This window comes from Pseudochaenichthys georgianus, chromosome 13 (assembly GCF_902827115.2).
Source record: "Pseudochaenichthys georgianus chromosome 13, fPseGeo1.2, whole genome shotgun sequence".
Classification (NCBI taxonomy): Eukaryota; Metazoa; Chordata; class Actinopteri; order Perciformes; family Channichthyidae; genus Pseudochaenichthys; species Pseudochaenichthys georgianus.
The window spans coordinates 16580177-16591040 of NC_047515.1; positions in this window are offsets into that span (position 1 = coordinate 16580177).

Consider the following 10864-nt stretch of genomic DNA (forward strand, 5'->3'; position numbering starts at 1 on the left):
AACAATACATTGCACTCCAGACGGATTGTTTTGACTATTCCTGACAGCAAAGTCTATCAAGCTGTCCAATTCATTCAATCATCTCAGGACAACCTTTATTGTTGGTCATTTCCAGATTTCAACATGATTTCTGTTTTCTCAACAACAGGAATTCAGAAAATTGCTAGCATTTCCCCTGTGTGTGCTTCTTTAATGTCCCTTATGCGGCCTGTATTGAATTGTCACTGCACAGCTGCTTTTAACCCATCAGATGACTATGCACTATCAGTAAGAGGTTTTTGCAACAGCTCAGATCAGTTAGAATGTGAAAACGTTATGTTTTTAGGACCCCAGGGGTGCGCATTGCCCCTAAGGCTCACAACCAAACAAGAGGCTCTTTATGCTGCAGACACGTTTCCTCACCTCGCAATAGGGGTCACTTCAGGAAGTGACCCTGAAGAAGTGGGGGTCATGGCAGCCCACTGCCATGCTCTGCTGAGGGCTGCAAAGGCTTCTCACACACACACACACGATCTGATTAACCTAGGAGAGGAGCATTACATGCTGCGTCTCTCTGAGCAACCTTCTCTCCCTCAAAGCACATTTCTTCATTTACAGCCACCTGCACCCACACAATACGGACCACCTTCAGATTTTTCAGAGGTTCCAGCCACATTATGGGCTAAACACAAGAATCATGTGGGGTTTGTTTGTTCAGCCCCTCCACACAGAGTCACACTTAAGGCCAATGCTAGATTGCCAGCTATCAGACAGTACAATTTACCTCATAGAGCCATTTTGGGAATTGAAGGAGTCATCCAATCTCTGCTCGATCAGGGCGTATTAAGATATACAAGTAGTCCTTGTAACACGCCCATATTGCCAATTCCCAAGCACAATCGCCCTGATGAGTGGCGTTTTGTCCAAGATTTGCAAGCTATTAACGCTATTGTCATTCCAACAGCTCCTATAGTGCCGGACACTAATTCAATTCTTGCATCATTACCGTCAGATTCAAAATATTACACAGTAATTGATTTGTGTTCAGCATTTTTCTCTGTTCCTCTGCATCCAGACAGCCAGTATCTGTTTGCATTTACTTTTAAAGGTAAACAAATCACATACACGCGCCTCCCACAGGGGTACGTCGAGTCGCCTACTGTGTACGCAGCAGCGGTTAAGAGAGATCTGGACACTTTGGTCCTTACAGGAGGTAGTACCTTGCTTCAGTACGCAGATGACCTGTTGTTAGCTTCTCCCAACATGGACGCATGTCGCATCGACTCCATTCTGCTCATGAAAAGACTTTCTGAATGCGGACACAGAGCATCCCTGGCTAAGTTGCAGTACTGCCAGACTGAGGTCACATACCTGGGTCACATTCTGAGGGATGGACACCGACTCCTCTCGCCAGCAAGGATTTGCCTTTTGAACAAAGTGGCACCACCCCGCACCAGTGGCGGCTGGTGGAAAATATTTTTGGTGGGGCTATTGATAGAGTGAGTAAACATTTTTTTTTTGGGACAAATGACCCCTTAAATTAGGACTTCTGGTGATGTAATGGCGCGTTTCCAGTGCAGCGCGGAGCTCGCTTTAATGCTGTGTTCAGACCGGACGCGATGCGAATATTCGCTTCGCTCTAAACGCTCCTATCGCATCGCTCTAGTCGCTCGAGTTTCACCGCAGCTGTCAGCTGTGTTTACTCGCATCATTCAAACAAGACGCGCTGGCTCGGGAGCTACAACAACATGAACATATTTTACCGTGATTAAATTGTAATACACGTTTCTAAATGATGCCGACATAACAACATACTGATACCGGTTAGTAAAAACCATGAATTAATGCTTTGACAAGTCTGCAGACAGACGGCAGGTGAAAAACCTTTTAGAATGCTTGTTCCCTGAATGGAGCTTGGCTAAGCTAACGCTATATATGCTCCGACCGTACACACTCACAACAACGGCCTACAGACATAAATAAACCAGCGACTGTATTCTCCATGACACAGACAGTCTGTGGTTTGTACTTGTTTAACTTTTGTCTAGTTTCTGAACAGATCGTATCTGTCCCCGGCTGTTTGAAGAGCAAGCATATGAAACAACAGATAGCATTTACCTGTTTGCATCCAGCTAACCATGTGAGAAGCCTTGTTGATACGTTTTGTCTTTTTCACGAGCCTGCTGTGATATATACAAATCGGGTTGGTCCGGTCCAAGGTCTTTAAGTATCAATTTATCTCCCAAACTTCTCCTTTCAAAAGGATTGGAGAGTAGCTCTTGGGCGGACCGAGGCTCCGGCGACTCCACCTGCACACCATTCTCATCCAAATACTGCGTCACCTTGGTTACTCACGAGTCTAAAAAACTAATCACGTCAACGCACGTAAGCAACATGGGCGCCAACGTGAGTGCCCACGTGACCAAAATATTTGACGGCGCTGATTGGCTGAAATTATGTTTCGGCGGCACAGTTTACTATTGAGACTTTTGCAACCTGCTGGTTGCTGCTGTTTCGCTCGGGGGCTCTGCCCCGTGTGAGGGAAATATTTTGTTGTGTGTTTCACATAGGTCTGCCATAACTTAGAGCAGGGGGTTAAAGGTTAAAGGGTTAAAGGTTCCGCTTTCCTGTTGGGGGACTGTGACTAACTGCCAGAGGACTTTAACAGACTGTCTTTGTCTCTGAATCCAGGTTCTTGTGATTATCGATCAGAAGACGCGCGAAATAGAGGCTCCTCCTTGATTATCTGTGTAGATTTGCGCTGTGTTTCTGTGTAATCTTCAGTGTTGGCTGGGGAATCACATGATGAAGTCGTGTGAGAACCCTGCCAATGCTCCCGGCCGTGGCTCTCAATAAACTCAGGTGTTTGATATAAAGCGGACTCCAGCCTCCATTCCTTCCATCAACATTGCTGAAAAGAAAATCTCTCTCACAGATTGGCGTCACGGAACAGGCACCTTCAGATCTTTCAGACATTGGTGAGTACATGTCTATTTTGAGATTGACTCGCCAGCGTTTGAGATCAACGGTGTATTAAAATTACCTGAGAGAACTGAGCTGCTGCATTTTTTTTGGGTTTCTCTACTCATTTACATCTGGAGGCTAATCTATAACCTCAGGAATCGGTGTCAAGGGGATATTGTCCTGGCCGATTTCCCCGTGTTTGTTGCTGGGACAGGTGTCTACGAGCAAACGCGGCTTATGTGAAAACTATGAGAATATTTGGGGCTAATGATAACCTAGGAATATCGAATTTCATCGATCTCCTCTGTGTGTGCTTCTTGGAATTAACTCACCAGGCAATTACACACAACAAATATTCAGAGAAACTTTTGAGAGATGCACCAGCAAAGTGGATTTTCTGAATTAGAAGCAATGTCGCAAGATTTGTATTTAAACAAATCGCCGAATTTAGGCTGTGTTTGCGCAAGATTTGTAGTTAAACAAATCGCCGAATTTAGGCTGTGTTTGCGCAAGATTTGTAGTTAAACAAATCGCCGAATTTAGGAGTTTTCAGAGGATAAATAGCATTTCTGCGGAGGTGCCGATTCTCCGCCCCCTGGGGAGAGCTGCACGTAGAAAAAGGAGCATACAGCATTATCCGCGATTATTGACGCTTTTGAACTAAAGAAAGTGCCCAATGTGTGGTTTTGAGAATGTTGTATGAATTGCTGAATTTGGCTGTGTTTGCAGATACACGAGAATTATGAGGATAGAGGGCTCATAATTAGTGGCCCCTCTGAAAGTCTCCCTAATTCGGATTAAAATAGGCTGGAAGAGTTTTTGTCAGGCTGAGTTGTTGAGAGTTTTTATGTTTGTTTGTCTAACTGCAGTGTTTGTTTGTATAATTGTTTCGTGTTTGTTTGTCTACCCGCCGTCTTGTGCATGCGTTGTAACAACTCATAATGAATCAGTCCACAGCCAGGGTAAAATGAACTAAAACTTCAGTTATTTCACCAAAATTAAGTGACTTGAGAGAAATGAAACAATAATGTAAAGATGAAAAGCTCTAACAGCTCAATGTTGTATTATTTGTTTCATTTATTCTTAAATCTATGTATTATATGGTAATAATGAATAATAAAAAAAAACGTAATGTATTGAACACATTCCAAAACAAAGAAGATAAGACAGAACCAGACTCAGACATGAGGACTGGCTTATCTATAGCCAGTTGAGAAGCACTTGAGGTGCTCGGCTCTGTGAGGCCTGATGTACTTATAGGGTTCTGTTTTCTTCAAGGTTGTGTCTTCCTAGTCGAATGTACTTAATGTAAGTCGCTTTGGATAAAAGCGTCAGCTAAATGCAATGTAGTCAGACAGTAATTGAAACTTTTGCGCTGTTGCTGCAAAATGAAAACCTTGTTGATTGTCTGTTTCCAACTGGCCACTGGAATCAGATAATTGATATACGTTGAAGTTCAATTACAGTTTAAATATAGTTTAACATTCTTTATTAAACTGTTTCAAATTATTTCTAGTACAATTGGTCTATACAGACATTACTACAATCCTAATAGTTGTCAAATACTGAGCTTATGAACAATAGAGTAAAGGTCGCTGGTTGAGCCAGGATCAATATACTTGTTGAGGTTTTATTGTGCACATAATAAATGTGTTTAAACGAATTGAGCAATTTTTAAGGAGTATAATGTTGCAATTTTTAACATAAGTAATTGCAGTTCAAAGGTAGATGTTTTTTTTCTCCTTCTCTCGTTCACGAGCACACAAAAATAAATCATAAACATTTCCAAATCCGAACAGACAGAGAAGTAAACTAAACTATTTTGCTCTTCATTTTTAAATGGGATTTTCCGCTACATAACAGAAGACTTAATACAGGACTTAAAGAACGTTTTAAAGACAAGTCATGGAGAGGTTTGCATTTTGGACGGAATCTCCCCTTTCCTCTGCTCCTAAAATCCTGCACCCGAGGTCACAGGATTTGAAAAAAAAAACAAAAAAAAAACGTGTCCATGCTTTTATCTTCAGTAGACTGAACACTGCAATGGTGTCTTCACAGGTCTCACAAAAAAATATATATTAGAAAGCTGCAGCAGATTCAGAACGCCGCTGCTCGAGTCCTCACTAACACTAAGAAAGTGGATCACATCACTCCTGCTCTGAAGTCTTTACACTGGCTTCCTGTGTGTCAAAGAATATATTTCTAAATACTGCTGCTGGTTTATAAAGCACTGAATGGTTTAGGCCCAAAATACATTACTGACCTCCTGCTAAATGATGAACCATCCAGATCTCTCAGGTCTTCAGGGACTGGTCAGCTTTCTGTCCCCAGAGTCAGAACTAAACATGGAGAAGCAGCGTTCAGTTATTATGCTTTTAATTGAACTAGTCATATCTTAGACCGTACTGTAACTTTTATCCATGTAACTTCTCCTTTTTAATGTTAAATTGAACTATTCATATTTTAAACTGCACTGTAATTTTTATCCATGTATTTGTCCTTTTAATGCTTATTTTATTAGCTCTTCTTTTAATGCTTAATGTCTTTCATTTTTTGTAAGGCACTTTCAATTGCCTTGCGTTGAAAGGTGCTATATACATCTGATGGAGATGGATAGAGGCATTTATTTTAATTGTAGCAGTCAGTTTGTGGTTCTGGCAGCATTGTTGAGCATTTTTCATAGATGTGTTTTCATGCCTCTGTGTAAGGCTTAGTCTTTCTATCTGTATAGCCACTGGTGTAACTAAGTTCATAAACTCAACAGGGACTATACTTGAGCACTATGTTGAGATACTTGTACTTTATTTGAGTATTTAAATGTTTTGCCACTTTATTCTTCTACTTCTACAGTTCAGAGGTACATGGTGTATTTCTACTCCGCTACATGTATTTCATACCTTCAGTTACTTTGCGGATCTGGATGAATTATGTGAAATATAATCAAGTGTTAAATCAGACTTTAGTTCCACCTGGAGTAAATCCACCAGCTACCCTGCAGTCTACAAAGTACTTCAGACTAGCTGCAGGTCTACCAGATCAATCATTATAAAACACATCATATATTATTCTGAAATGGACCAATCTGCACAACGACTACCTTTACTGTCGCTATTTCCACTATATTTTGATGAGAATACTTTTCTACTTTCACTTGAGTAACATTTTTAATGCAGTACTCTTGCTGTAACGTAGTATTCCTACACTCTGGTACTTCTACTCAAGAACAAGAGTACTAAAGCTAACGTTAGCCGGAAAGGTTTTTCAGTTCGCTTCATGCTGAAAATGAAATAGGACCCCACGGTTTGATGATTGATAGGTGTGGGCTGTCTTCCATTTTTCACACACAGGACAGTGGGGGATATCCACCCTTATCCACAAATGTAAAGTAGTTCACACAGCCTTTTTCCTCTGTGAGGAGCAGCAGGTTCAGCTTCATTTAAATATGTCGTGTAGTAATACTGTCGATGGATTTATTTTTCATCTCAAGAGAGAATGTGTATTTTATGTTAGTATTTCAACAAAATCCCCTCAGACAGCGCCGCTGCGGGGTTGGGTTTTCAGCATGTCAATTTTGTCACACAAATGTGCCTTTTTATTTCATACAGTTCCATTTGGATTGAGACAGGGAAATAATCCAAACCTCATGCGTGGCGTTTCACCGTCAAGGGGGCGATATAGCCATCTGTATGTCAAATATGTCTTATATGTCTTAAATGACATGATGAATTGGAAATGGGGGACCCTGATGTAAACAAGACGAAAGTCTTTCTCTGGTCTGCATCCCCTTAACAATTGTATTTTTTAGCTGTACTGTACCCAATATACAAGCTGTTAATAAACTTTTCAAACAATCAATCAATATGTAATTACATTTCAAATACTGATTTGAGCCCCACCACTGTATGGGTTAGCCCTACCATAGATTACCCAAAAAAAAAAAAAAAAAAATACTCAGGAGCTGATACGTCAATTAATTGCTTATCATGACAGGCACACAATAAAACAGTGGAAACAAACATGTGTTTGACTTTCATTAGTGAATGACACTGTGTGCCCTTTTATAGTCTGAGTCCAATATTGTGCATTTATATATATATATTATATACATATCCTACATATATGCTAAGGTCCCGCTACTGACACGATAGCAGTCATTTCGTGCGCATGTGTGTAATTAAACCCATGATATCGAAATCTCAATCCAGCCAGGTACCCAGAGTTGGCAACTTTGCCCATGCCCCAAATAATATTTGTATTGCAGATCTACATGAATCACACAAACGACCTAGTTTGGATTCAAAAGGTGACAAGTTTGCATACCTGCTTGTCATCCATTTCATTACAGAGCTGGGAAAATGGTGTATTGATTAGATTCTGATCCGTGCAAGTCCTATTTTAACTGACTTTAGTTTCTAATATTAATGATAATTTGATTTCATCCCATAAGTAATTATTTCCACATGATGGATTAGTGTTCCACATTTCCCCACTAATTTCTTTTATGATTGAGCCACTGGTAAAGAGAGACATTGATGATCCTGTGTTCCGTTTGTTGTCTATGGCTTCGGACGGCTTCACTAAAAGTCACCCAGTTCTGCCCTACTACAGACCGGCTGTGTGCAGTCACAGAGATGCTATGGCTGCGCTACATGACATTAATGTTCTGGTCCGAGAATGGACACCATTCCCTGCTCACAGAGAGAATGACATTCCTCAAACTGAACTTTACAGCCGTTGAGACTGTCTCACATGGGTCTGCTCCCCCCACCGAGCCATGAACTGAAAGCTTGACGTCTGCTCTGAACACTTGGAAGCCTCCCTGTCACACCAGCTCCAAACCCTTGGGTCAGTCAGATGAGTCAAACGGCTTCACTTGGGCACAGGGGTCAGAAATATGACTCTCGTTACCACAGAGTGGGTTTGTTTGTTTTTTAAGGCTATCCATACTGCTATGCAGAGGATGCCTGCAGGTTGGCAAGCTGTGAAAAGCCCCTACCATTTTTAGTATAGGCCTGATGTCAGGGGCCTGTTACTGTCTACTACATATATTCACATTATATAGACCATGAGGCTGCACGGAGCTTAGGCTAAAAATACAACCATTCTGTTCTGCTCTAAAGATTCAATTTATAGATTCTATATCAAAATAGTTTGTTCTTATTGTTTCCAATGATAACGTCACCTTAAGTGGAGGAATGCAAACCTGTTTTCAAATGTAAGGTTTTGAATTTGTTTGACATTTCTCAGTAAAGACACCCTCAGACGCCCACTATCATTCATGCTATGCCTTCAGTGGTAACTCAGATGTTAAGGGGGTTGAAGCTGTTCCTCCCAAATCAGAGATGCTTTGTTTTTGTTTTTTTTTGTTTTTTTCAACAAAGGTGTGCATTTCCTGCATAATATATGGTTCTCACAATTGTTTTTGTTAGTTGCGCACAGCTGATACTGAGTTTTCTCGACTGATGGATTATGACCTCTACCATGCTTACATGGACTTCTATGTTTTATTTCATATCTAACTGAAGTAAGAGACAATAGAGAGAGCTGTGGACGAGAGAATAGAAAGAGAGAATAGAGAGAGAGAATAGAGAGAGATGTGGAAGAAAGAATAGAGAGATGAGGATAAGAGAGAGAATAGAAAGAGAGAATAGAGAGAGAGAATAGAGAGAGATGTGGAGGAGAGAATAGAGAGATGAGGATAAGAGAGGGATAGGAAAGAGAGAAGAGTTATTTGCAAGTTGCGTGCTGATACTGAGTTTTCTCGATTAATAGCTTATAGACGATACCATGTTTAAATAGACTCCTACGTTGTTATTACATTATGTGACATATGTAAGAAAAGGGAGGGGAGAGTCAATTATATTTGAGTAATTGATCTCATATTGAAACATTCATTTCTCAAACCTATGTTTATGGAAGAGGAAATGTACTTCTGATAAACTAATCTTTTATCAAACGGTAAATGGTGAATTAATATAATATTTAGAATAATTGAGAACGGGTTATATCCACAGGGACTAGCTCACATTTAACTTAAAATAACATTTCTCTGCTTTGGACTGATGAGTATATGATTCTTGCATGTTAAATGACTAACACAAACCTTACATGTATGCATGTGCATGTGTCAGGAAGGCTCCCAAATAATTCTGAGGGGCCTATCGTATTTTTGTAATTGAATGATAATGTGCTAATCCATTACTTTGAGTTGTCTGCACCCAGGAAAACATCCCTATCAAGTGTTAACCCAATCACTAGGACAGCTCTGAAGGTCAAGGGTCAGAGAGAGAGGGTCACACCCTCTGGCTGCAGAGAGCACCCCCAGCCACGGGCAAGGAGGCACGAGGTCTTTCGAGATGAGAGGATTCTAATCTTCAACTTTCTGATGGGATGGGATGCTTCTTCATCTTTCTGCTCGGGGGGGGGGGGGGGGGGGGGCAAACAGACAACTCTGCAGGACGAGCGATGGCTTCAGAGGCTCCATGGTTCTTGGAAGGGCAGATTTCTTCCTAACCTCTCCCATCACGGGGCGGGGCATCTGGAATGTGCCATTTGGAATAGGCTCTGCTCTCAAGCAGATAGCAGAAGGAATGCAGGCAGATGAGCCTCTGTTTCACTGGGAGATCATAAAGTGCTCACTGAATGAGCCACAAAAAGCAGAGCAATTGGGGGGTTTGAAATATGGTGCTCTGGGGAAGAAGAGTTTTGAGCCAATCAGCACCTCAGTGCTAATCTACAGTATCAGGATGCCTTCACACACCAGACATTCTGTGTCATAAAGAGAGGAGGAGAACGAGTCAGGAGGACATGTTCTTCGAGCTCTTGTACAAAGATAACATTTGAATTGAATGACCATATGATTACAGATGTACAATTAATGATTGTTTTTATATTTCCGATGAACAGATATGTGTTACATAGTGGTGACAAATATATTTTGTCAGATCAGATTACACTTTCACACTAAACAAAATAAATTAATTGATATTTTCAGATTGATAATGTATTGAACAATAAGATATTTCTAATATTATAACAGACAATGTTACTATCCTTAATCATTACCAGGTAAAATGTACAACGAGGAAACCAGATTACCAGGTTCCCAATCCAGGTGCTACTGCATGCTACATTTAGATAGAAAAACAAATGTTCTATCCACTCCACTTAAATACTCAACAGGTGATGTAGATTTTTCAAAAAGGCCTTAAATCACTCCTTTTAAACGAACTAAAACTAATTCTGCAGCAAGTTTAATGTTAGACTACGCACATGAACACAATATTAGCAACTGTTTGCTGTGCCAAAATATGCCAGAATCTATGCATTCTCCCATGTTTAGCCCAATTTTTTTCACGAAAGCTGGTTTAGTGAGCTGGACATAGCATCCAGAATTAGCGAGGAGGCTGAGGATTGGTACAACTTTTCCCCACAGACTCTGAGCAATCTTAACAGTACGAGGGCCTAGTCTCTCTCATTGTTGATACAGTAAATACAATTACCTGCCTGACGGTTTCAAACGAATAGATATTTTGACTTTTCTTTCCTCAGGTTGTTGAAATAAAATGCCTAACTTTTCCTTTTCAGATTTTTGAACAAATGTATTTGAATAAAATGTATGTAGTAAAGTGCCTTACTCTTGAATAAGTGTATTGAAGTAAACGAAAAGTAATGCTAAAGATTGAGGACACTGCACCTTTACAGATTACAGATTGATCGATTCATCACTGTGAATTTATACCTTAACTGTGAATTTTTAACTGAATCCCTATTGATTCTGATTTTATACCTCAATTGGATTTCTTATAATCCTACATTCTAATTGTGTTTTAATAAGTAATTGCCTTAAAGTAAATCTTTAAAGATGTAAGCTGAATTTGAATTTGTGTTTGATGAATGAGATTAACTGAGGGATAAATGA